The sequence below is a fragment of the Nerophis lumbriciformis genome, linkage group LG33 (assembly GCF_033978685.3).
Source record: "Nerophis lumbriciformis linkage group LG33, RoL_Nlum_v2.1, whole genome shotgun sequence".
Classification (NCBI taxonomy): domain Eukaryota; kingdom Metazoa; phylum Chordata; class Actinopteri; order Syngnathiformes; family Syngnathidae; genus Nerophis; species Nerophis lumbriciformis.
In genome coordinates this window covers 7,999,789-8,026,672 of record NC_084580.2, presented here as the reverse complement: position 1 = coordinate 8,026,672, position 26,884 = coordinate 7,999,789, and the positions used below count along the sequence as shown (strand labels likewise).

At 41.9% G+C, this 26,884-nt stretch overlaps 1 long non-coding RNA gene across 1 annotated transcript in view; it reads right to left on the bottom strand.

Annotated features, from left to right (window-relative positions):
- Nucleotides 1-26,884, bottom strand: part of LOC133575999 (uncharacterized) — a 164,291-nt gene that overhangs the window by 59,714 nt on the left and 77,693 nt on the right. Inside the window, exon 2 of the long non-coding RNA XR_009811544.1 lies at nucleotides 22,871-22,939. This is a non-coding gene — a long non-coding RNA (uncharacterized lncRNA). The remainder of the gene's footprint in view (nucleotides 1-22,870; nucleotides 22,940-26,884) is intronic.

Sequence of the window (26,884 nt, the reverse complement as noted above, 5' to 3'; positions counted from 1 at the left end):
GGGGGCGTGGTTAAGAGGGGAGGAGTATATTGACAGCTAGAATTCACCAAGTCAAGTATTTCATACACATACATATATATATATATATATATATATATATATATATATATATATATATATATATATATATATATATATATACATGTATATCTACATCCTGAAAATATGCAAACAAAACTGTGTTTGGATAATTGATACTTCAAACTTGCATAAATAAATCTTAAGGAATATAACATCTTGGCTTCTGAGAGTTTCAAAATGTAATGAATAAAATGCTAAAGTTGTTGATAAACAAGCAATTATTTTAATAATAAAATATGGTCATTTTAAATGAATTATAATGATAATTTAAAATCAATTATTTCAAACATGTTTATTTTAATCAATCAATCAATCAATGTTTATTTATATAGCCCTAAATCACAAGTGTCTCAAAGGGCTGCACAAGCCACAACGACATCCTCGGTACAAAGCCCACATAAGGGCAAATGTATAATTCTATGGCTGGATGTAATAAGGAGTCAGGAAAAAATACAAAGAAAAATACAATTAATTTTGATGTTTTTAGCAAAATGTAGTAAAAATGTATTTTTTTTTTTTTTAAATTAATAAATATATTTACTTTTAGGTAAGATAAACATAATAATACAATTTATCTCCAGTCTGGATGATTTAGTTCTTGTCACCCAGTTGTCCTCCCGTCATGAAAAAAGGCTGTCCTGGAGGGGGCGTGGCTTCCAGCTCCGGCTGAAAATCGGGAGATTTTCGGGAGAATATTTGTCCCGGGAGGTTTTCGAGAGAGGCGCTGAATTTCGGGAGTCTCCCGGAAATTCGGGAGGGTTGGCAAATATGATTATGGCGGCCATAATTATAACCATAATACATTTGTGACAATAAACTGCAGGATTCTGTTTAAAAACTCTAACCTGGAATTGATGGAAATATGAGTTCACAGCTAAATAACAGACACACCTCTAGACATGACAGTTCCAGTGCCTTTTCATCGTGAATGTGATGTCTACTAGCTGCATTAAGGCATTTTGTAGCCATTATTTTACTGCCTCTCCTTACAAAGTCTCCACTCTCTTTCCTAAAGATAAACCCTTCGTCAGTACAGTATAATGAATCCACAGAATTTTAGGAACACGGACCACAATGGAAAAGCTTTTTACCGGTGCAGTAGATGATTTTGTTAGCTGAAACCAAATGAAGCCTGCCGGAGTAATAAAGGGTTTTAGCTTTTTAACGCCGAGAGAATGAGCTAGAGACAATCAGCCAGAAGATGCTTTCAGTATATTAGCTTCTCAAATCAAAGAACCTCGAATGGAAGACGGAACCGGCGTTTAATATAGCAAGGAACCATGGAGCAGATGAATAGAACGAATGTTCCATTTCAACCGGCGCTCCCTTCATAGACTTTAATGGCCTAATGCAAAGCGAAGTGTGTTAACACCCAATAACTACATTAGCGTGAGACTATTTTTTAAGAGTACAGAAGAGGCTGAGCCAATTTAGCATTTCCATTTACATTGCTGTTGTAAATTTCACTGAATGAAATCAAAACCTTGCATACACTCAGTACAGTCTGTTGCCCATTATCAAGTTATCCGGATTTATTAGAAATAGTTAATTTGAGACACTAAGTGCAATAAAAGGCATGTACTGATGTCTCGGAGAAAGAGTGCAAGGTCAGCATATCCTCTCACGAGTAAAGATTAGGATGCAGTGAATATAAAGTAGAATTACAGTTGGAGAAAAAAAAAGAAAAAAAAGTAGTTTTCTTCAGATTGATGCTGTGCTTCCATCATGACCGAAAGGCCAAGATCACTCAATACTAATCAACAGGCTGGACACGAGCTGGTCTTTATCACTTTGTCCCTTTTATATGAGTCCCAACCTTGGCTGTGTGACCAGTTGCCTGATTTCTCATTTTGTTACACTGCGACTGACAAAGAGAGCAGCTCTGATTGAGGGGATCCATTAGGGATCAGCCTGAGGAAAGCCCGTTTGATGGATGAGACCAGCAGTCACCTTCAAAGCTTGCTAACAACACCTGTATCCTCCCTGTCACACAGACACACACACACACACACACACACACACAAACACACACGGACACACACACACACACACTTCTGCTGACATATAGCAATTTACTCACTTTGTAGGGAGAGAGGGAGAAAGAGGAGAGATATCTTGAAAGCCAAAAATCCATACCGGCCTGTCACTTCAACTTGTAGCCAAAACTAACAGTTGAGTTGCACTTTTCAAAATATATCTGATATTTCATAAAACAACAACAACAACAACCACAAATCAGATATAAAACTTCACAAGTGTTTTTTTGTTTTTTTTAAACCAGTGGTTCTTAACCTGGGTTCGATCGAACCCTAGGGGTTCGGTGAGTCGGGCTCAGGGGTTCGGCGGAGGTCAAGACACACCCGACTCATCGTGTAAATAAAAACTTCTCCCTATTGGCGTATTAAGGATACGGCAACAGCAGAAGTCAGACTGATTTGCAGGTGTGTAATTTGTTGTGAGTTTATGCAATGTGTTGGTTTTGTTCTTTGAACAAGGTGATGTTCATGCACCGTTCATTTTGTGCACCAGTAAAAAAACATGGTAACACTTTAGTATGGGGAACATATTCACCATTAATTAGTTGCTTATTAATATGCAAATTAGTAACATATTGGCTCTTAACTAGTCATTATCAAGTACGTATTAATGCCTTATTCGGCATGGCCTTATTATAACTCTAACCCTCTAACCCTGGCCCTAACCAAATAACCCTAACCCTAACCAAATAACTCTAAATTAAGTCTTTGATTCTTAGAATATGTTCCCCATACTAAAGTGTTACCAAAAACATATAACTTTGTCTTGAATTTGAAAAAAAAAAAAACATTTTATTTTTCACTAAAGAAGGGTTCGGTGAATGCGCGTATGAAACTGGTGGGGTTCGGTACCTCCAACAAGGTTAAGAACCACTGTTTTAAACATATCGTCACATGGCTAGGATTTGACCAGTGGCGGTCCGTGCGTGATGCCTTCAGTGATGTCCGACTTCAATGATCACCTCTCAAAATACCATAATTGATGTCACCACATGACCATTGCTGGAGAAATACTATACAGGAACACATTTACGCCCTACTGGGCATTGAAACACATCAACAGTATACATAACGGGTTATTTTCTGGCGCATTTAAAAATCAATTAACCCGCATCAGCAATTAAAACATATCTTATGAGGGTACTGTCAAAATTAAAATGACAAAAAATACCGTATTTTCCGCACCATTAGCCGCACCTAAAAACCACAAATTTACTCAAAAGCTGACAGTGCGGCTTTTAACCCGGTGCGCTTTATATATGGATAAATATTAAGATTCATTTTCATAAAGTTTCGTTCTCGCAACTTCGGTAAACAGCCGCCATCTTTTTTCCCGGTAGAGCAGGAAGCGCTTCTTCTTCTACGCAAGCAACCGCCAAGGTAAGCACCCGCCCCCATAGAACAGGAAGCGCTTCTTCTTGTACTGTAAGCAACCACCCGCCCCCGGAAGAAGAAGAAGCGCGCGGTGCATGCTGGGATATGTGACGTTTCATTTCCATTTGTGTGTTTATGTAAAGACCCCAAAATGGCTCCTATTAAGTGTGTTGTCTGTCTAATTATAAATAATGCAGACGAGGCGTGTTAACTGAGTTCTCAACGTTTACTCACAGCGTGCTCATAACCACATTCTAACTCCCAGCATACAACAACGCTTCTCAGGGCTACCGCGCATGCTCGTAACTATCGTTGCATGCTGGGTAGTGTAGTTGTTATATTTGCTAGCTCATAACATCACATTAAGAGACACGCTTACGCGCTTAATTCAATACTCGCCGTCATTCCGGGTGGATTGACAAAAGACCTCCAGCCGCTAGATATTGGTGTCAACAGGGCATTCGAAGCTAGACTGCTAACTGCGTGGGAACAATGGATGACAGAAGGCGAACACACCTTCACTAAGACAGGGAGGCAGCGCCAGACGACGCCAACATCTGCCAGTGGATCGTAAATGCCTGGGCAGATATTTCGGTCACAACTGTGGTCCGAGCTTTCCGGAAGGCAGGATTCACAGAACTGCTGGATAACAGTGACACTGACTCCGATTACTTCGACGAGACGGAGCCGGCCATTTTGGATCTCACATTTGCCCAACTTTTCACTTCGGACACCGAAGACGAAGGATTTACAAATGAAGAATAACTTCAGAAAGTGAGCGCTATGTTTATTTTGTGTGTTGTGACATTAACGTTCGAGCAACATTATGTTGCTATTGCTCTGCACTATTTTGAATTTTACTATGTTTGTGATTGCACATTTGCGTACATTTTGGGAGTGAACAGAGTTGTTAGAACGCTGGTTTTTAATATATTATTAAAGTTTGACTGACCTATCTGACTGTTTTTTTGACATTCCCTTTAGCGCAGCGTAGGCGCGGCTTATAGTCCGGGGCGGCTTATTGGTGGACAAAGTTATGAAATATGCCATTCATTGAAGGTGCGGCTAATAATCCGGTGCGCCTTATAGTGCGGAAAATACGGTATATTAAAAGTGAAAAAATATTTTAACTCACAATTTGTAGCACCTATTCGAAGCCGTATAAGACAGTGGTACCGCTCGTAAGTCGGCTGATTCGAGTGGAAATGGCGGGCATTTCCCCATTTCATCGCCAGAACAGTTGAGCTAGCTCCCGGGGTTGGCAGACATCGTCTCACTAGATGTAGTTTCTCTTTAAATATCCTTCATGAAAATGGCCTTGCAAATATATATCTGCCACCTAATCAACGTTTTGTTCTCCTTCTTTGTGGGTTAAAAAAATTTGTATCGGTGATTTCTCTGTGGCTGTGGCGCAACACTTCCTGCGAAATTGAAACTTGTCAATGTATATGTCACGACCAGGGCGCATTCCAATTCACGCCCACATGCCGGCAAGCCTGCGGACTATCACAAATCAGCGCACCTGGACCTGATGAGAGGGAGCTGTATAAAGGACCAGTGGACCCAAGGATCCATGCGGGAACTTAGTTACCTCTTTGTGTATGCTCTCTCTCTGCGTTTTTCCCCCCGTGCTTCTGACGTCCGTGTTGCGCTCTCCCGCAGTGCCTTCCCGAGTCTTCCCCTTCGAGATCTCCCGTTGTTTCCCCTGTGTTTTGGACTGCCTTCCTCGATCCCCGACCCTCGCCTGAACACGGACCTAGTCTCTTTTCTCCTGCCCTGGATCATCTGCCTGCCCCTCGGACTGCCTTGATCCTTTGCTCTCGACAACACTTGGTAACACACACTTCAGTTAACCTTACACATAGCCTCACACATACACACTCCTGGGTTTTGTCACACCCTCCATTTCCTTAGTTTAGTTTATTAGTTAGTATTTTTTATTATAATTATATATATTGACTATATATATAATAAAATATTGAACATTACTGCCCCCTGGTTCCACCTGTGGTAACGGTGTATTGCTCCGTTGACAACTTCTTGTCGTGCTCATGGTCGCTTGGCAGCGAAGTGAAGCCGTTGGTGTTGTTAGCTTTCGCGGCAAGCGGCTATATGGTGTGTGTTTTTTCTTTGTCGTGTCTTGCCAGAGCTGTGTCAGCCTTTATTGCAGATCACTTGTGTGGTCAGAAGAGTTTAGAATATGTCCATCTCTTTCGGTTTTGTTGTTTAGCTTTGGGCTGCTAGGCAACAGCTTTGCGCTCGCATTTAGCGAGTTAGCCCTCAGTTAGTTCCTGGGGCGGTATAGCTCAGTTGGTAGAGTGGCCGTGCCAGCAACTTGAGGGTTCCAGGTTAGATCCCCTCTTCCGCCATCCTAGTCACTGTCGTTGTAGCCTTGGGCAAGACACTTTACCCACCTACCCCCAGTGCCACCCACACTGGTTTAAATGTAACTTAGATATTGGGTTTCACTATGTAAAAGTGCTTTGAGTCACTAGAGAAAAGCGCTATATAAATATAATTCACTTCACTTTCCCTTACCTTCAGTTCGCTTACTTCACCGAATCTGTCCCTCCCGCCGGGCAGAGTTGAAGTCGAATATGTTAGCAAGTTATCCTGTTGTGATCACAATCAGTAGTCAGGACTTACAGTTTTTCAGTCAAAACTGTGGTGTCGGGAGCAGAGATCTTCTAGTGTAAATCCTCGCTCGGAAAACGGGGGAGGATGTTAAAGTTAAAGTGCCAATGATTGTCACACACACACCAGGTGGGGCGAAATTATTCTCTGCATTTGACCCATCATCCCCTGGGAGGTGAGGGGAGCAATGGGCAGCAGCGGTTGCCGCGCCCGGGTATAATTTTAGTGATTTAACCCCCAATTCCAACCATTGATGCTGAGTGCCAAAAAAGTCCAATTTTTATAGTCTTTGGTATGACTCGGCCGGGGTTTGAACTCACAACCTACCGATCTCAGAGCGGACACTCTAACCCAGGCCTGGGCAATTATTTAGATTCGGGGGCCAAATTTTGAGAAAAATATGTGTCCGGGGGCCGGTATATCTAATTTTAGGAACATTAATACAAAATCTCACAATACTGTCTGATTGAATGCTAAAAACTTAATGACAGACCGCCTGAGAAAACGGAATGGAATTTTTATTTTTTTTACTGAATGAGACACCCAGAATGTACCTGAAAATAAAGAATGTGGGATTTACAATATTAACTATGAACGATAAAACACTGAATATTGACAACATATGCACGTCACTCTCCATCGACATATTTTACAATCAAGCAAAACGCAACAAAAATGCAACAAACACAGCAAAATACGAACGCGAAGGGTAAAAAAAAAACACACCTATAATCTGATACATCTGATATATCACTAAGCTTTAGAACTTTGTTGTAAAAATCTCCCTCTGCGTCTGTCCCTGACACTCGCATTTCTTTTCTTTCTTTCTTTCTTTCTTTAGTTTATTTCGAACATGAACACACTTACATCACAATACATCACACAATTTCATATCATTTCATTCTACATCATGCCCGAAAAGGAGTAGGAAGAAGCAAAGCTTATTTAATCCTACCCCTTTCTCACTTCAAGCGTTTACAAATATATAGAATCATTTACTGACCTTTTATATAATAAAATAACATCTATGAATTAGTATACAACAGTTTTGTAATATGTAATTAATTAATTAATTCAGTCATTATTAACATACTGAGATACTTTCAACCTTATTTTCAATAAGGTTGAAAGTATTTCTCATAATTCTTCTTTTTTGTACTCTGTAAGCACTATTATTTTGAACAACCTCTTAAACTGGATCATATCAGTACAATTTTTAACTTCTTTACTTAATCCATTCCATAATTTAATTCCACATACTGATATGCTAAAAGTTCTAAGTGTTGTTCTGGCCGCTCTGGAAACACTCTGTGGAAACAAACCACACCCACACTGCTTGGTGCCTCGTCTGAGCTGTTGTGACTTGGATTACCATAGTAACTAATTAGATTACCATAGTAGCTAATTAGATTACCATAGTAACTAGTATATCATGCAAAAGCGCAGATTCCAACCATTGAAATACTTTGTATAGTTCAAGACTTACGGTCATTAGAAAACATCACTGCACATCATAATGGTAGCTACAGTTTCCATCTTAAAGATCTAAAAAAATTATTTGGGAATGTCCGGCGGGCCAGATTGAAAAGCTTTAACTGGCCGCATGTGGCCCCCGGGCCTTAATTTGCCCAGGTTTGCTCTAACCACTAGGCCACTGAGTAGGTTAAGTGATCTATGTGATCTAATATGGCTAATATTCAGGTCATGAAATGTAAATGAAGTATTGTTGGTGCTTTATGGATGAGTATTTAGAGGGCTTTAGGGGCAAAATAGAGGACCTCTTATTGACTCCATTGTAAGCAGACTTTTATTTTCACATTAAAATGTGTTAAAAATATATATATGTGTTTTTGTCTCTAATAAAGATTGTAAATTAAAGGCAATAATCCCCCAAAAAAGCTCAATTCCCCTTTAATATAATTCCTAAAGAGTGCAGCTAAAGAACCAGTGAAAGTGTGTCTAAATATAAAAAGGAGAGTTTCGACTTATTCAAGTATCCGTTCACCATTGGCGTTGCTAGGCCTATTTTAGGGGGGCTCAAGCCCCCCTAAAATATTCTGAAGCCCCCCTAAATAATTTGGTGTTAAAAAAAAAAAAAAAATTTTTTTTTTTTTTTTACAAATACATGCCGACATATTCATTATAAAGTGGCCCGAATATGAGATTAAATAAATAATCATATAACCTGTCATTATTCACTCAGTTTCCCCTCACTTCATAGCGTAAGGTAGAGAGCCCCTTTAGTGCGTCAGTATCCAATCCATTCCACTTGTTCATATAGAAAATGCCGACATCACTCAAAATCCAGTCCGCATTTTCTCTGCGACCTTGCTTGCGGTCCTTGGACTTGTTCATATAGAAAATGCCCACATCACTCAAAATCCAGTCCGCATTTTCTCTGCGACCTTGCTTGCGGTCCTGCAGGTATACGAAGCAAATTAGCACACAGCACTGCAGAACAAGAACGTGAACGAATGCAAAATGGACATAAGAAACTTTTTCAAGAAAGTAAGTATTCATCACTGCTTGTATTAAAATGTGTTAGCTCCACTTTACACCAGGTCTGTGTTTGACAAAAAGTTACATTCCCACTCTAAAGCAATGCTGCTACTTAGTTAGCTAGTTAGCCTGAAATGCATCATGAAGGTCCTGGTTATTTATAAAGTTAAATGTGCACTCTTTTTTTACCATTTGCTATCTTTGGGGTTACTTCCTTCTGGAGCATCAGCTGTGTTTCTCACTTTACACATGGAGGAGAACAGGAGCTGAGCTCATTCACGTATGACTATCATCAGTAGATAATAATAATAATAATCACTCCACAACCCCTATTGACCTGTAAGAGTCAGGGCAGAGGAGCACATAAAGTGAGAGGGGAGAGGCCTCTACTGGAAAGGTGAGCAGGAGAATAATGATACATATAAATAAATATTAAAACATTTTTCTTTTTTTAAATGGCTTATCGATAAGCCATTTGTTTTATTTATTTCTGGGTGGATCATGTTGACTATTGGTCCTCCTAATTGTCAATCATTCTGGTGATGTTACCTTATTGCAGTGAATATATATATATATATATATATATATATATATATATACATATATATATATATGTATGTATGAAAGACTTAATATGTATTTATAGATATATATAAGAAAAACCCAGACACCATCTTTGTAGTCATTTTTCTCCTGCGTGGACTTCCGTCTTCCTTTACAATGAGTGAAGCTGCACGGAACCTTGTGTCTGCAATTGTAAATAATTTAGTTTTTAACTTTTGTGTTTTTTGTAGAATACATATAAAGTAATATACATTAGCCTATTGTTAAAATAATGAAATAAACATCATTAAATATATTTGTTTTATTGTATTGTTACATTAATAGCTGTTGTATTGTTATAGGATGGCTTGTTAAACATTTCATAGGATTTTCAGAGGGAGGAAAAACCAAGACATTTAATATAAAATGTAAAATGAATAAATACATAAAAAGAAAAAAAATGGTTAAAAGCCATCGCATTTAATTTTGTCCCGTTCTTTTTTTTTTTACCGGCCCCGGGACGACGGGACTATGTTAATCTCAAGCCCTGGAAGTTACATTTTATTGTTTGCATTATTTGTTTCAGCATTGAAATTTGAAGATGGTCCCTCAGCAATTTGACAGCTTTGGCTCTTTTTCAGATCAGCAGAAGGACTCTAAGTCTTTCTTATTTACAGTATATATAAAGTTTCTCATTTCTATTCAGACTTCCATATATATTTAATTTCCTTAACAACTTGCCATAATATATATATATATAAATATATTATATATAAACCAAATTATCCCGATCCAGATATTACTTTAATTCAAGTAATTAAGTAATATTTCCAGGGCTTGAATTTACAACCATTTTAGTCACATATGTGTCCAAAATGTAATCTGTCCAACTTCAAAATATTTGGGAAAAAAAATTATTGTATTGTGAGCGAAAGTCGTGGCATTAGCCTCTATATTGTGAATGAATAACATAGAGGCTAATGCCATGACTTTCATTGTGTTTCAGTGTATCTTGAAGGATCATGCAAGTCATTGTTTCTTGTTGATGCTGTAAACAAAATGTCACTGTGCAAACCCATGTTTGTTGTTGTACTGAACACAGATTGAAAATAAACCCACTGAAATAATAATAATAACAATGAATAATTTCTAAGTCTTTGTTAGCCGTTTGTGAGGTTTTGTGCTCGTGCGCTACTACGTTCGCTCGCATCCTGTGCATCTCCTGGGGACTAAGCCCCCCTGTCCTTAAAAGCTAGTGACGCCCCTGCCGTTCACCATTGTTAACAATTAAAATATATTTCTAAAATTGTGAGTTGTCTATTAATATACAGTATTTGAATTATTCAACGTGAACATGTTTAAAACCTTTTTTGGATGCAGACATTCTGCACAAGTTTAAACTTTTCATGTCATGGTAGTAGATAGGTCCCGACTGGGATTGGAGCTGCCGAGCCTTGTCGATGTTTACCGCAGCTGTGTCGCAGTGTTTGCATGGCTACTATAACACTCAAGTGGAATATTCCTTCAAAAGGAATGATGTCAGAGTGACACAATTACATTTCCCGATTAATTTTTACACACATGCAGGGGTTTAATAATCCGTATGAAAATAATCTTGGTTAAAATTTGAGGGCAAGCTTCAACAAACGGGTCGTCTATCCACAGTACGAAGCGGATTCTTGGATACTAATCCTCACCATTGGTGTCCTTAGGACTATTTTAAGAGCGCGTAAGCCCCCCTAAGTAATTTGATGTGATGTTTTTTCTTTAAAAATGCAGACAAATTCAATATGAATATGCAGGAATAAAAGTTTGGTAAGACTTTAATATGGGGAACATATTCTAAGTAACAATGACTTAATTTAGAGTTATTTGGACACTAGGGGAACATATAAGGATTAGGGTTAGGGTTACTAATTGGCAATAATTCTGAGGTTATTGAGGGAAGACTCTTAGTTAATGGCTTACTGGTTGTATAATAAGGCCATGCAGAATAAGGCATTGATACGTACTTAATAATGACTAGTTAAGACATACTTGCCAACCTTGAGACCTCCGATTTCGAGAGGTGGGGGGGCGTGGTCGGGGTGGGGAGGGGGCGTGGTTGGGGGCGGGGCTAAGAGGGGAGGAGTATATTTACAGCTAGAATTCACCAAGTCAAGTATTTCATACATATATATATATATATATATATATATATATATATATATATATATATATATATATATATATATATATATATATATATATATGTATAAGAAATACTTGACTTTCAGTGAATTCTAGCTGCATATATATTTATTTTATTATATATATATATTTATTTTATTATATATATATATATATATATATATATATACACAATATATATATATATATATATATATATATATATATATATATATATATATATATATATATATATATATATATATATATAAATAAAATAAATACTTGAATTTCAGTGTTCATTTATTTACACATATACACACACATAACACTCATCTACTCATTGTTGAGTTAAGGGTTGAATTGTCCATCCTTGTTCTATTCTCTGTCACTATTTTTCTAACCATGCTGAACACCCTTTCGCAGGTACCCAGAAAGGTTTCGAGTACCACCAAAAAAACTGAATCTCTGAAGACAGTATACAAATCTGTGTTAAAGGTGTACAAATACTGTTTGTATAATAAGCATGTTATTTTTTTACAAATGAGGGTTAAGAGTTCAGTACTAAAAAAAAAAAAAAGAATGTGGCTTAGTACAGTTTTTTAATTGAGCTGCTGCATTTTTTGGTTGGGTTGTTTATTTATTTTGAGTAACTTCTATACATTTCTAAAAGGGGAATAATGTAATAGAGTTATCTATGTTTGTCTGTTGCCATCTCCTGGTGAATGTTGGTTATAGCGTACTGGGGTTACTTTTTGGTTGGCCAACGATTTACGTGGTGTTGCGCACCTGACGTCACTCGGGTCCGCATGGAGCAGGAGGGGGCGTGGCTTCCAGCTCCGCCTGAATTTCGGGAGATTTTCGGGAGAAAATTTGTCCCGGGAGGTTTTCGGGAGAGGCGCTGAATTTCGGGAGTCTCCCGAAAAATCCGGGAGGGTTGGCAAGTATGAGTTAAGAGCCAATATGTTACTAATTTGCATGTTAATAAGCAACTAATTAATAGTGAATATGTTCCCCATACTAAAGTGTTTCCAAAAGTTTAAATAAATAATAATATAACCTGTCATTATTCACTATGATTATAAATTATTTGAAGTCCATTTGTCAGCGCTTATTATCCAATCCGATCCATTCCACAAGTATCGCCTGCGTTACTATACTGAAAATCCAGTCCACCTTTTGACTATTACCTTAGCAAGGTCGAGCTGGACTGCCGCAGCATTAAGTCTACTGTATTTTTCGGAGTATAAATCGCACCGGAGTATAAGTCGCACCTGCCGAAAATGCATAATAAAGAAGGAAAATAAACATATATAAGTCGCACTGGAGCATAAGTCGCATTTTTTGGGGAAATTTATTTGATAAAACCCAACACCAAGAATAGACATTTGAAAGGTAATTTAAAATAAATAAAGAATAGTGAACAACAGGCTGAATAAGTGTACGTTGTATGAGGCATAAATAACCAGCTGAGAACGTGCCTGGTATGTTAACGTAACATATTATGATAAGAGTCATTCAAATAACTATAACATATAGAACATGCTATACGTTTACCAAACAATCTGTCACTCCTAATCGCTAAATCCCATGAAATCTTATACGTCTAGTCTCTTACGTGAATGAGCTAAATAATATTATTTGATTTTTTTTTTCCGGTAATGTGTTAATAATTTCACACATAAGTCGCTCCTGAGTATAAGTCGCACCCCCGGCCAAACTAGGAAAAAAACTGTGACTTATAGTCCGAAAAATACGGTACGTTCAGTGCGTTCACGACACTGCAGGGTATGATGTCCATTTCAGATTTGTTTAAGTCAAATATGATGATCAGACTCAAATGTGAATGCAAACTGACCCGAATGCAGACATGGAGTTATGACGTCGCATGTCCTGCAGTGTTTACGGAAGTAAACATGCTTCAATTCTAGTCATCTCAGTACTTGCGCAATTGTGGCAATTTCAAGGATTCTGTGCAATCAAAGACAACATTTTGTGAACCGCAGAGCTGATTATGAAAGAAGATGCCTCCTGTAGTTTTGGAGACATTTGCCTCGATGTCTGCTCTGAAGAGCGTGTTGGCAATCAGAGGTGGAACATTGATTGACGTGAGTTCCTAAAACATGACTTTTGCCCGTTTCTGCTAATTTGTCAACTATTTCTTTTGTAACCGTCTATTTTGGTGAATAATGTCAGAAAACACTTCACAGTCTTGCAGTCATGTCCATTGAAAATGACACCCTTCTGCATTTGAGTCACAACAAAGTGATTCACTGATTTGCCACCCTTTAAAACAGACAGCATTATTTGATGCTGCAAGTGGGTGAAAGTGATTTGTATCATAAAACTCATAATAATAATCTCTGTAATTTGCTGACAGAAAAACATCTTCCATACCGTATGATAAGCAAAGCACACTACTACAGCTTTGCAGTATGAGTGTGCTACTGTGTACTTAATTGATGTTGTTTATTAGCCTTTGTGTTATTTTAGCAGTGGTGGGCCGTCAGGGCCAGCAAGGCCTTCTCTGCTGGCCTAACATAACCATAAATCATGATCATAATTAAACATAATTTTTTATTTACTTTCCCTAAATATCTAAAAGTATTCATATTCTCTTCATGTCTTAATATGTTACTCCCAGCGCTGTTGTTTTTAGGTTAGAGTTTTTATCCAATCAGAATTCTGTAAGTGAACGGACACATACAGTTGATAGACAATTGTGATAGCCAATCAGATCACGAGTTGTTATCAGTAAGGCTTTCTAGATGGCCTCACGTTGAACGTGACATATACGCGTCCTGTGATTGGATACTCACTTGGGAGTCCCAAGTGAGTATCCAATCACAAGTTGCGAAAAACAGGAAGTGGCACCAGAGCCATGCAAGCCATAGAATTGTTTGATGGATTGAAACTTTTATTAGTAGGTTGCACAGTACAGTACATATTCCGTACAATTGACCACTAAATGGTAACACCAGAATAAGTTTTTCAACTTGTTTAAGTCGGGGTCCACGATAATCAATTCATGGTAGAAAGCCATAGAAAACTCACTGGTACTCACAAAGGAGAGCAAAATGTTGATTAGGTGGCAGATATATATTTGCAAGGCCATTTTCAAGAAGGATATTTAAAGAGAAACTACATCTTGTGAGACGATGTCGGCCAACACCGGAAGCTATCCTGGCGGTGAAATGGTTTGCCCCCCACTTTCACACGAATCAGCTGACTACGAGCGGTACCACTGGCTTATACAGCGTCGAATGGGTGCTACAAATTGTGAGTTCAAATATTTTATTCTTAATTTGTTTTATAAAATTCTTTTAATTTTGACAGTACCACGTAAAGGGACAAGCGGTAGAAAATGGATGCATTGTCATGATCCGCGGTCCAGATCATGTTTTGTGTTTTGTGTTTGTTTTGGACTCCTTTAGTTCCTGTTTGTGCACCTCCTGAGTTTGTTACAATGGCTACTTATTATTTGCACCTGCCTCTTGTGTTTGGGACGCTCACCTGTTGCTCATCAAGAGACAATTTTTAAGCCTGCCTTTGCCAGTCAGTCGGTCTGGCTTCTTTGTTTGCTTCGTGCTCACATCACGTACGTTTTGCTTGTCCCCTAGCCTATGCTAAGTTTAGTTTTGAGTGCGATTGGCACGTGTGTCTTTCGACTTGTTTTCTGTTCTTGGTGGTGCTTTGATTTGTTTGAGAATTAAATCATGTTCCTACCTGCAAGTCCTGTCCGGAGTCGTCCGTTTTCATCCCGGGAAAACGAACCGCGCAGCAAGCCGCAACCAAACCGTGACATGGATGGATGGAAGTCGGACAAGTAGGACATCACTGAAGCCCTTGGGGGCTCTAAAGACTGGTGTGGAGAGGGGCGTGGTTCACGCATTCCCTGCGGGCGGGGTGTGTGCAGGGGCCGGCCATGAAGCAGCAGACAGGTGAGTGGATATCTCAGCTGGAACGAGTTATCTAATCACCTGTTCCTTTATTAGCAGCGTCGGAAACCATGAGGGGAAGGTGAGCTGGAGAGCGAGAGAGCGAGGCCGCCTGGAAGAGCTGAAAAGCCAAAAGACTTTGTAAAAACTGGTACATTAAAAACAATTGTAAAAACGCCGCGCAAGAGTGTTGTGCCCTTTCCTGTGGTCCCAGAAGAACCCGAGACAGAGACTCTTCACAGTGGCGCCCAACAAAAAAGACCACGGAAAAGATGTCGGCACCAACCCCTCTGGAGGCGCTGGGCCAAGTTCTGGCCGAAATATCAACAGCGAGCCGGCAGCAGACACAAGTGCTGAGGGTATTGATGGACAGAGCAGAGGCAGCGGGAGGGATGTCCGCCATGAAGCGCATGGTGGAGGGGGAGGACCCCCAGACATTCCTCGATGTCTTCGAGGCCACAGCAACGTCGTGCAGGTGGCCGGAGGAGGAATGGGGCGCAAAGCTGCTGCCGCTCCTGGTGGGGGAGGCTCAGCGGGCGGAGTTGAGTCTCCCGGCGACCGCCCGCAAACAGTATGCCAACTTGCGCCACGCCATACTGGACCGGGTAGGCAGCAGCCCCGAAGACCACCGCCGAAAGTTCCGCGCCATGAAGTTGGGGCCAGAGGGCCGGCCCTTCGTCTTGGCGTATCAGTTAAGGGACGCAGCAACCCCGGTGGCTCCAGCCCTCATCGACGCCATCCCGGCCAGGACCTCCGCATGGGTGCGGTACCACAGCCCACCGGACATCAAAACAGCGGTGAAACTGGCGGAGGAGCACCTGGCTGTCCAGCGGGAGGCGACAACAAAGACGGCCGAGGGGCCCACACCAGCACCCCGCCGACGACTCGCCCCGCTATGGGGAGGGGTGGGGACGACCGGGCCACCCGGAACCAACGAACAGGTTCCCCATGCGGGCATTCAAGAAAACGCACCCACACGCACCCAGATACACCCAGCAAGGGGGGGGGGGGGGGGGGGGGGGCACGGGGTCATAATTATGTTTCTTGTGCATTGCAGGGTACCGGCGCTGCGGAGAGGGGGCTTCCCTCGCAGAGGGCACCTCAAACACCAGGGCCGGTGTGCTGGAGGTGGGGGTAGCCCGGACACGTGCGCCGGGAGTGCTCCATGATGGAGGTGGGGCAGGTGATGCGGGTTGTCGGGCCTCCAGCACCTGCCCCCGATCTGGGGGAGACGTACTGTGTCCCGGTAAGGGTACAAGGGGGTACATACCGGGCGATGGTGGATTCGGGCTGAAAACAGTCCATGATCCACCAAAACCTAGTTCGACCCGGGGCGTTGAGGCAGGCAACACGGGTGAAGATTAGGTGTATTCATGGGGATGTGCACGAATACCCTATTGTGCCAGTGGAAATTGTATATAAGAAACAAAAGCATAAGGTCAAGGTTGCCGTAAGCGCGCAACTTACACACACCGTAATTTTAGGGACGAATTGGCCGGGATTTAACCATTTGGTGACACAATGTGTGGGGGTGCGTTCACGGACAGTAGGCGAGGGGAGTATCCGCGCGGTTCTCAGCGGCGACGCGGCTTCATCCAGTACTGCCAAGCGGGAACCGATGGGGGCTTCGCGGGAGGACCCCCGGGCCCCCGGTGGAAACCTACTGAGGATTTTCCCCTCGAGCAGTCCCGTGATGAAACCTTGCGCGAGGCCTGGGACCAGGTGGATTATATTGACGGTCAGCTGGTGTGCCCGGGGAAAGCGCGGGTATTCCCCCATTTTTCAATTATTCGGGATAGATTATACCGAGTGGGCCGTGACACACAAACCGGGGAGGAACACACCCAGTTGTTGGTGCCAAAACGCCGCTGGGAAATGGTTTTCCAGGCGGCGCATTTTAATCCCATGTCTGGCCACTTAGGGTATGATAAAATACTTAATCGGGTCATGGTCCGATTCTATTGGCCAGGCCTCCGGGCAGACGTGCGCCGTTGGTGCTCTGCCTGCCCGGACTGCCAGCTGGTGAACCCAGCGGCCACCCTAAAGGCGCCCTTGCGCCCATTACCGCTCATGGAGGTCCCATTCGAGAGAATTGGGATGGACCTCATCGGACCATTTCACCCGAGCACACGGGGATACCGCTTTGTGTTAGTCCTGGTGGATTACCCAATGCGTTATCCCGAAGCAGTGCCCTTGCGCTCTATCTCTGCCAAGAGTGTTGCGCAAGCGCTGTTTCAGGTCATCTCCCGTGTTGGAATCCCGAAAGAGATTCTGACTGACCAGGGCACGTCCTTTATGTCACGCACGATAGAGGAACTCTACGGATTACTGGGAATTAAAGCGATCCGCACCAGCGTATACCATCCACAAACAGATGGGCTGGTGGAGAGATTAAATAAAACGCTGAAAACCATGATCCGTAAGTTTATGCACGAGGACAAACAGAATTGGGATAAATGGTTGGACCCCCTAATGTTTGCGATGCGGGAGGTACCCCAGGCCTCAGTTGGTTTTGCACCGTTTGAGTTATTGTACGGCCGGAGGCCTCGCGGAGTGCTGGACGTCATTAAAGAAAGCTGGGAGGAGGGTCCGAGCTCCAGCAAAAATGAAATTCAGTACGTCATGGACATGAGAGCAAAACTCCACAAGGTGGGGCACTTGTCACGTGAGAATTTGCTCCGTGCCCAAGAGCGTCAGCGGCGCACGTATAACAGGGGGACCCAACTACGCAAATTCACACCGGGAGAAAAAGTACTTGTATTGCTTCCAACCTCAAGCTCCAAATTACTTGCAGAGTGGCAGGGACCCTTTGAGGTCGCACGGCAAGTGGGTGATGTCGATTATGAGGTTCGGCGCTCGGACCGACGCGGAGACACTCAGATCTACCATCTGAACCTACTGAAGGCATGGAAAGAGGCGGAGCCTGTTTCCATGGTGACAGTAGTGAGGGAGGAGGAGGAGTTGGGGCCGGAGGTCCCGCGCTCTGGCCCGCCCCCTCAGCTGTCCTGTGACGACCAGCTCACATTAGCGCAGAGAGCGGAGGTTGCTGAGTTACAGCGGTGCTACTCTGATGTGTTCTCCTCGCGGCCGGGTCGCACGAATCTCATCCGACATCATATTGAGACCAGCCCGGTGCGGTCTCGGCCATATCGGCTTCCCGAACACAAGCGCAAAGTAGTTCGGGAGGAATTAAAATCCATGCTTGAGTTGGGGGTGATAGAAGAATCCCACAGTGCGTGGTGCAGTCCCATTGTTCTGGTTGGGAAGAAGGATGGGACTGTGCGGTTCTGTGTGGATTACCGCAGGGTGAATGAACAATCACGGTTTGACGCGTACCCAATGCCTCAGGTCGACGAGCTCCTGGATCGGCTGGGCACTGCTCATTTTTTCACGACACTGGATTTGTCCAAGGGCTACTGGCAGATTCCCTTGTCACCAGAGTCCCGAGAAAAAACGGCCTTTTCCACTCCGGACGGTTTGTACCAATTTGTGACACTTCCGTTTGGCTTGTTCGGTGCGCCCACCACGTTCCAGCGTCTCATGGAACGCGTGCTGCGACCCCACGCTGCATACGCGGCTGCCTACCTGGATGATGTCATCATCCAGAGTAGCAGCTGGGAACAACACATGCGGCGGGTGGGGGCGGTGCTCGAGTCCTTGAGACGGGCGGGGCTCACCGCCAACTCGGCGAAATGCGCAGTTGGCCGGAGGGAGGTACAGTATCTGGGGTAACACTTGGGAGGGGGACAGGTGCGGCCACAAGTAGACAAAACAGCGGCAATCGCGGCCTGTCCACCCCCAAGACAAAAAAAGAGGTGAGGCAGTTTTTGGGACTGGCGGGCTATTACCGCCGGTTCATTCCCCGGTTCGCGACTGGCCCACTAACTGACCTCACCCGAAAGGGTGCTCCAGAACTGGTCCAGTGGACGGAGCAGTGCCAGCGGGGTTTTGAGAAGGTAAAAACAGCACTCTGCGAGGAGCCGGTGCTGCACATGCCGAATTTCGACATCCCTTTCTGTCTGCAGGCGGACGCGTCGGGCCGGGGGCTGGGGGCGGTGCTGTCCCAGCGGGTGGGGGGCGTCGACCGACCCGTACTATACCTCAGCCGGAAACTCTCAGACCGGGAGGCAAGGTACAGCATGGTGGAGAGGGAGTGCCTTGCCATCCGGTGGGCGGTCGGGGCCCTCCGTTACTACCTGTTGGGGCTTGCCTTCAGTCTCTGCTCAGACCACAAACCGCTCCAGTGGCTCCACCGCATGAAGAACACCAACGCGCGGCTCACCCGGTGGTATCTGGCATTACAGCCCTACAACTTCCGGGTGGTCCACAGGCCGGGCGCGCAGATGGCCGTGGCCGACTTCCTGTCTCGCCCCGCTATGTGAGGGGCGGGGGTGGAGGCATGTGGAGAGGGGCGTGGTTCACGCGTTTCCTGCGGGCGGGGTGTGTGCAGGGGCCGGCCATGAAGCAGCAGACAGGTGAGTGGATATCAAAGCTGGAACGAGTTATCTAATCACTTGTTCCTTTATTAGCAGCGTCGGAAACCATGAGGGGGAGGTGAGCTGGAGAGCGAGGCCGCCTGGAAGCGCTGAAAAGCCAAAAGACTTTGAAAAACTGGTGCATTAAAAGCAATTGTAAAAACGCAGCGCAAGAGTGTTGTGCCCTTTCCTGTGGTCCCAGAAGAACCCGAGACAGAGACTCTTCACAACTGGATGCACTGATAGACTCATTGTTAAAAAGATGGAGTTCTACGGCTGTATTTTATTTTAACTTTTATCGTTTTATAGTCCATAACACCCATCCCTACTGGCCAGGTGTGGCCTGTGGTCCTTGAATTTGACACTTGTGGTCTAAATACCTTAAATTACCATTACAGTAATAACCTAACCTAACAATATTGATTTTCAACCATTTTGATTTCTTCAATATTTGCTTTGTAATTCTAATACAGTAGTAACAAGTTGTAAGCAAAAAAAAAATCTTGCAAGTGCAACATTTCTGAATCAAAGAAGTTGTGCACAGACAACATTTGGGTGGACATCCAGCCGCTGTTTTCCAGGCAAGAAAGTTTCCTTCCACCAGAACCTCCTCTGTTTTCAGGTCAACTCTGTAGTGCTGTGCAAGTTTGTTTACACTGCTCTCATCTGTGCAACGTTTCCCTGTTTGCAAGTTGCCTGCTAGCTTTTCTACGAAACAACATTATCCTTATGTGTGTGGGTCATCTTATGCTTACTAAAGCTTATTAGAGCTTTCTTACACTTCCACTTTCAACCATTTAGATGTATTCAGTGTTTGCTGTGTATTCTAATAGTGTGCCAAAAAGTTGTGGGCGAAAAGATATTGCAAGTGCCCCAGGAACATCTTGGGGGGCTAAGCCCTAACCCCCTGTTCTTCAAACCTAGGGACGCCCATGATCCTCACCACCATAGCGTAAAATAAGCTCAGTTTTTCCAAGTACAATTATCACTGGAAGACTCGAGGCAAAGTAATGGCTAAGTATGCCACACACACACACACACACACAAACACACACACACACACACACACACACACACAAACACACACACACACACACACACACACACACACACACACACACACACACACACACACACACACACACACACACACACACACATAAACATAATAAGCTAATTTACCGCTAGAGCTTTAATGTAAAGTAGGGGTGATCGATCCAGATGTCAATATTATCGATACCTAGTATAGTATCAGTATGTAGACGATACTAAGGTAATGAATCTATATTTTTTCTTTTCCGTGTTCTTATTGATACAAAATCATTTTTTTGGTCATTTTTCTTATTGTTTACCTATGGATACAAGACTGCTTTGAGGGAGAAACCCAAATGATTTAAATGGGAGGCAATGGTAGTTTTTGCTTTTGTTTAGTTATTGTGCACTAGCCACTTTGTTGTTTTTTTTAAATAATTGTATGTAGCAATCACTATCACAAATCTGATTTACAACACTACAAACAAATATATGACAAGTGTGTTATTTTCTGCCATGAAGTGAAATGCATGTATCAATAGCGATGGGTATCATTCGCATTTGAACCGATACGGTACCAATTCCCGGTATATTGTGGAGAATGCATATATATATATATATATATATATATATATATATATATATATATATATATATATATATATATATATATATATATATATATATATATATATATATATATATATATATATGTTCTTTCTTTATTCATAGTCATGTTTAAATCAGCTAGTGTTTTTCCATTTGTACTCTTTCTATTTTTTTAGGAATATGTCCGCAAGTAAACTGTGTGTGTTTCCTTGAAGGCTTGCAATGTAGGAGTTGGAGTACTCCCTTATATCTTATCTGTAGTAGAACAATGAGCTTGTATTCCTTTCTGGAGAGGGTGGGCGCTGTTTGCGTATTCAAGAAGGTGTCTCTTCCTGTTTGAATGTTATACCATCCCGAGATGACGGTATGACTGTATTGATGTGGGCTGGTCTCCTGAAGCTTCAGTAAAACATGATAATATTCCTATTTTGTCTTGATGGTCCTTCTTTCTCTGCATATATGTCATCTGAAAGAACTTGGGATTGACCAGTGACTTTAATTCCCTGAGAGGTAGACTCGTCAGACGCAACAATACCTAGATATCTATACCGGTAGTCAATGGTACCAATGTATGGCACTTTTGTTTGTGTTACTGACTTGTAATTGTTTTTAAAAACAAAATCTATTTTTATTGCAATATTTAAAAATGAGCTAATTATGATAACTGCTGATCGGTTGTTATATCTTGTTTTATTATCCCATTTCTTAATCTCATTTTTGAAGCAGGGGGTTACATTTGCGACTAAAAATAGGTTGTGTAAGTATTGAAAAAAAATAGTAACACACGTGCAAATAAGATTTCGACTCTTTAACTAGCATTTTGCTTTGAAAATAAATCTATCCAGATTTCATCAAGCTAGTGTAACACTTTTGTCCATTTGTAAAGCAATTTTGAAATAAACATAAACCATAACCATAATCAAATTGACAAGTGATTGACATGGAAGTGATTATTTTCAAACTAGTAAAAAGAACATTTATATTATGTAATGTCATATGTGTCAGCAGAAATGTTCAGCCTACAAGAATTCCCCTTCCAACTAGAGAAAACATGCTGCAATAAATTGTATATGAATTCTGTTTTACACACGGACACTCACATCAACTACAGTTCAAGAACCGTTAAAAAAAAGCTACTAAACACATCAGAAGTTACTCACAAGTTAGGAATTTTTTCACTGAATACTTACCTATTCTTACTCAAGTGATTATTTGATGACTACTTTTTACTTTTACTTGAGCCATATTATTCTAAATTAACAGTACTTTTATTTGAGTACAATTTTGGGGTATTTACCCACCTCTGCTTATTACTTACCAGTTGTTTGATTGTGACATGCATCTTAGTAGTTTTCACTAACAAATTTAGATTATTTAAAATCACCATTTAAATCGCTAATGCTAATCAGTAGCATATCAATAGCAAATCCAATATATAAAAGCATCAAGATAGCGCATTTTTGGAAAAGTGGAGCCTTACTTTACTTGCGTTGTAGCATCCATCAATCCATCCAAAGCGTCGGCAACCAGGCGTGACGTCGGGTGCAACCTAGACACCAAAACATGGCATTGTTGAATTTTACATCAATCAGTACCCTGAACCGGTGGTATTCGGTCAGTGCCAAAAAAGTACTGGATTCGGTACCCATCCCCAGCCGAGTTCTGAATCCCATTGTTAAATATTGTGCTTTGCTGCAATGTATGCACTTTATCAGTTACAAAGAAAATTTAGTAAATAAATTGTATATTTTGTAGGGGTGTCTAAAAAAATTGATTTTCGAATAAGTCGCGATTCTTATTTGTAACGATACTTAATCAGTTCTTAGAAATCTTTTTTTTCCCTAGCTGACATTTAACACAGCAAGTAAAATGTGATCTTTAACAGACTCCAGTAGAAACGCGCACAGGCTCCATTGTGGCCCCAATGTTGCCGCGACGTCACTTGCAGTTCGATAATGTGGAAACAAAGGAAGTTGACCAGAAGTTGATCCGTCAAAACCTCTCGAAGATGAAGAGTTGATTTGTCACTGGAGCTACAAGTAAGTGATTATTTTATTATACCTTTTATTAGAGATGTCCGATAATATCGGACTGCCGATATTATCGGCCAATAAATGCTTTAAAATGTAATATCGGAAATTATCGGTATCGGTTTCAAAATTATCGGTATTGGTTTCAAAAAGTAAAATGTATGACTTTTTAAAACGCCGCTGTACGGAGTGGTACACGGACGTAGGGAGAAGTACAGAGCGCCAATAAACCCTAAAGGCACTGCTGGTCCAATCACATAATATCTACGGCTTTTCACACACACAAGTGAATACAACTCATACTTGGTCAACAGCCATACAGGTCACACTGAGGGTGGCCGTATAAACAACTTTAACAGTGTTACAAATATGCGCCACACTGTGAACCCACACCAAACAAGAATGACAAACACATTTCGGGAGAACATCCGCACCGTAACACAACATAAACACAACAGAACAAATACCCAGAACCCCTTGCAGCACTAACTCTTCCGGGACGCTACAATATACACCCCCGCTACCCCTACCCCCCAAAACACCGCCATCCCCCCCCCCCCCCCAACCCCGCCCACCTCAACCTCCTCATGCTCTCTCAGGGAGAGCATGTCCCAAATCCCAAGCTGCTATCTTGAGGCATGTTAAAAAAAAATAATGCACTTTGTGACTTCAATAATAAAAATGGCAGTGCCATGTTGGCATTTTTTTTCCATAACTTGAGTTGATTTATTTTGGAAAACCTTGTTACATTGTTTAATGCATCCAGCGGGGCAATCACAACAAAATTAGGCATAATAATGTTTTAATTCCACGACTGTATATATCGGTATCGGTTGATATCGGTATCGGTAATTAAGAGTTGGACAATATCGGAATATCGGATATCGGAAAAAAAGCCATTATCGGACATCTCTACCTTTTATGTTATATCTAAATCGATGTTTTAAACTTTAGGGATCATTCTTTGATGCGGCTGCTTTTTTCAATGAAGCAGCTCATTTCGACAGAACACTGGATTCTGTAAATGAGGAAGTCGCTACTACATGAGAAAACATGGTCGCCACAGATCAGCGTGTTAGTGGGTTTGTGGCGTGGCTGTTGGGTAGAGGTAGTGGGATGGAAAACTGCATGAGGAGGAAGAATAGAATTGCCAAAAGGAAAGTAATCATGCTGCGCACACGAATGGCGTAGCTCCAAAGATGCCGTAAAGGTCACAATCAGGTCGCATTCAGGTCACATTGCAGTTTGGACTGCAGTCACTTTTGAAAAGATCAAATTCTAATCAGATTTGGTAAACCTCCTGATGTGGCCCGAATTTGATGCGAAAAGATCTGATTTGAAAAACTTTGGAGCGTTTACAACGGCAAAGAATATCCAATATAATACAAAACCCAAAACCAGTGAAGTTGTCACGTTGTGTAAATCGTAAAAAAAAACAGAATACAATGATTTGCAAATCCTTTTGAACTTATATTCAATTGAATAGACTGCAAAGACAAGCTACTTTACCTTCAAACTGGAAAACGTTGTTATTTTTTGTAAATATCAGCTCATTTGGAATTTGATGACTGCAACATGTTTCAAAAAAGCTGACACAAGTGGCAAAAAAGACTGAGAAAGTTGAGGAATGCTCATCAAACACTTATTTGAAACATCCCACAGGTGAACAGGCTAATGAAATGAAATGCTCAGGCATTCACAAACAAGGATGGGGCGAGGGTCACCACTTTGTGAACGAATGCGTGAGCAAATTCTCAAACAGTTTAAGGACAACATTTCTCAAGGACCTATTGCAAGGAATTTAGGGATTTCACCATCTACAGTCCGTAATATCAGCAAAAGGTTCAGAGAATCTGGAGAAATCACTGCACGTAAGCTATGATATTACAGACCTTCGATCCCTCAGGCGGTACTGCATCAAAAAGCGACATCAGTGTGTAAAGGATATCACCACATTGGCTCAAGAACACTTGAAAAAACCACTGTCAGTAACTAAAGTTTGTCGCCACATCTGTAAGTGCAAGTTAAAACTCTACTATGCAAAGCCAAAGCCATTTATCAACAACACCCAGAAACGCCGCTGGTTTCACTGGGCCCGAGCTCATCTAAGATTGACTGATGCAAAGTATAAAAGTGTTCTGTGGTCTGACGCGTTCACATTTCAATTTGTTGTTGGAAACTGTGGACGTCGTGTCCTACGGACCAAAGAGGAAAAGAACCATCCGGATTGTTATAGGCGCAAAGTTCAAAAGCCAGCATCTGTGATGGTATGGGGGTGTATTAGTGCCCAAGGCATGGGTAACTTAAACATCTGTGAATGCACCATTAATGCTGAAAGGTACATACAGGTTTTGGAGCAACATATGATGCCATCCAAGCAACATTATCATGGTCGCCCCTGCTTATTTCAGCAAGACAATGCCTGCCAAGCCCTGTGTTACAACAGCGTGGCTTCGTGGGAAAAAAGTGTGGGTACTGGACTCAGGCCCGGCCCTAACCAATCTGGCGCCCTAGGCAAGATTTTAGGTGGCGCCCCCCCCCCCCCCCCACATCGGCAGTGAAGTGTATATACTCACAAGAAACCGAATAGCTTTGTCTTTGACCTTTTTTTTTTTACTTACAACTATACCTAATATATAAAGGGGTGGAAAAGTGACTATTACCTGCAGGGCAAACATTAGCTAACCAGAAGGCAATAACAATGTAAACAAAAAACACCTGCTTAAAATATCTAATACAAATGTCCCAGAGGAATGTAGGTGGGAGTACTGCAATTACCTAACGTTACATTATTATTTTCCATAACAATTTAGCCCCCTCCACAATATTAACCCGACGTTAAAACAGAACTAGCTATTTATTGATTAGCAATTGCCGACTCATGTAACATTAGCTTAATGCTAAAAAGCCAGGTTACTATCACATTCTGTAACAGACAAATAATTTCATGTAGGCTAACGTTACCTACTTGCTACCTCTGTCTTTTCTCGTTTCTCCTCCTCTTCTTTTCTCTTTTTTCTTCCCTGGGCACCTGACAGTTTTGGCCGTTTTGACATCTTGTGTTGATTTTTTGATGTGGTGACGTCCAAAAAGAGTCATGATACGGGAAGGGAGGGGGCGCACCGTGCGGGGGGGGAATGTTGTAACAAATAATATTTCTATTAAATAGGCTTTACTTTGCATTTTAATTAACGTGGGATTATTTTTTGTATTTAGAAATAATAGTACCACCTTTTTTTCTCTTTTTTTTTTTTTCTCTCTCCAACATTTGTGGCACTTGCGTGGCGCCCCCTGATGGACGGCGCCCTTAGCATTTGCCTATACGGCCTATGCCACGGGCCGGCCCTGACTGGACTGGCCTGCCTGTAGTCCAGACCTGTCTACCATTGAAAATGTGTGGCGCATTATGAAGCCTAAAATACCACAATGGAGACCCCCAACTTAAGCTGTACATCAAGCAAGAA